A 1,853-nucleotide genomic window follows, 5' to 3' on the forward strand; every position below is an offset into this window, starting at 1 on the left:
AAATTCGGGGCAATGGTAAATGTTTATAAAAAGAAATCAACAAATACGCTTGAGTAACTATCTGAATTAAACTTTTACTCATCTTAGAGAGGGAGCAATAGGGGATCCGTTATTTTAACATATTAAAAACACCTTGAATTTGACAAAAATAGTTAATAGCTGGTAACAGTTAGCACCAACTTTAACTGAGAAACATACATGTATATCAGGGGTGTAAAAAATTTAATAGCACTTAACAATCATATTGAAAAATCAAAAAATGTTAAGGCCACACCAAATAAATTTCCAGTTTTTCGGACACTTAACTTGAAAAATGGAAGCGAACGAGCGATTTTATTTTTTCTAAATTGAAATTTTGGCAGGCGAAAGGTTTTTTTTACTAGCGAGCGTTATTATTTTTTGAAATATGAAAAAAATAAAATTTATGAAAAACACTTTATGCAAGCGAGCGATTAGAAATTTGCACAGTTATTGATGCTTCATGTTTTCATATATCTCATATCCTAGTTCTTGTATTACCGTACTTTGCTTCTCAATTTGTTCTTTGACAACCTGTTGAATCTTTTCACAACATTTCCAAGTATAAAATGGTTAATGTATAGCAAAACCTACAACTTTGTGTAGTCTTATCAAATATATATGCTGCTAATCATGAAATGTGCAACAGCTTTGAGCAGATCGCAGACAATATTTCATATGGAATTTTGAATATTTCATAAGGTACAATGTTTTATATTACAGTCGCGCCTGCAAATATATTTATCTCTACCCTCGCCACGTTCTGTATGGAGCCTGTTATTGAATGGTTGTTGATTTTTTAATTGGTTGTTAAAGCCCCAGTCCCACTAGACCACGATCGCACCACGCTCACCGCGATCTAAATTAAATTCAGATCGTGGTGAGGTCGCGGTATGAGCGGCATGAAAATGTAAATTTTCGTTGCTTTCACGATGCTACTACGTCCTCATTACGCTTCTACAACAATCCCGCTACGATTATAACACGTTCTCACCGCGCTTATTCTGCGACCTCACTACGCTTATCAAGATCTTTCTACGCTGATCACGTTTTCACTACGACCATACCACGAGTTATCCGATTGCAACACGATCTTACCACGCTTCTACTGCGATTATAGCACGTTCTTACCACGATTACACTACGTTCAAACGCGATCTTACTGCGCTCTCAGCAATAACGTCAACATCGTGTCCCATATCAATACAGTATCATTCCTTCAGTTCTATTTCTGATTAATACGTAGATTTCTCGAAAAAAAAATACAGTAATGCCACCAAAATCTACTAGAACACGTGGGCGTGGTGTTAGGGTTGATGTAGAGGCAAATGGAGCTCTGATAGTAACGAATCTTGATCAAGTAGAGATGTCGGACCGACCAATCCGACCTAAATTACAACCTATTGCTGGTCCATAAAGCTGAAATGACGATATTTTATTGTACGATAGCAGATATGAAACAGATGTGTCAATAGATATAGGAAGATGTGGTATGAGTGTCAATGAGACAACTCTCAATCCAAGAAACAATTTTTAAATGAAACACCATTATAGGCCAAGATACGGCATTCAACACGGAGCTATGGCTTACACCGAAAAAGATATAAAAGGCCCCAAAAATTACTAGTGTAAAACCATTCAAACGGGAAAACCAACGGTCTAATCTATACGAAAACAAGAAGCATTGTTGAGCCATTAGAGAAAATGGACAAGAAGTCCCTATTACATGCAGACAAACAAAACCTGGAGAGAATTAATATATTTTATGGGAAAATGACAATGAGAATAATGGTCGTAGTATGAACGTAGTCAGGTCGTAAGAAGAGCGTGATGAG

This window comes from Mytilus edulis, chromosome 6, assembly GCF_963676685.1.
Source record: "Mytilus edulis chromosome 6, xbMytEdul2.2, whole genome shotgun sequence".
NCBI classification, from domain to species: domain Eukaryota; kingdom Metazoa; phylum Mollusca; class Bivalvia; order Mytilida; family Mytilidae; genus Mytilus; species Mytilus edulis.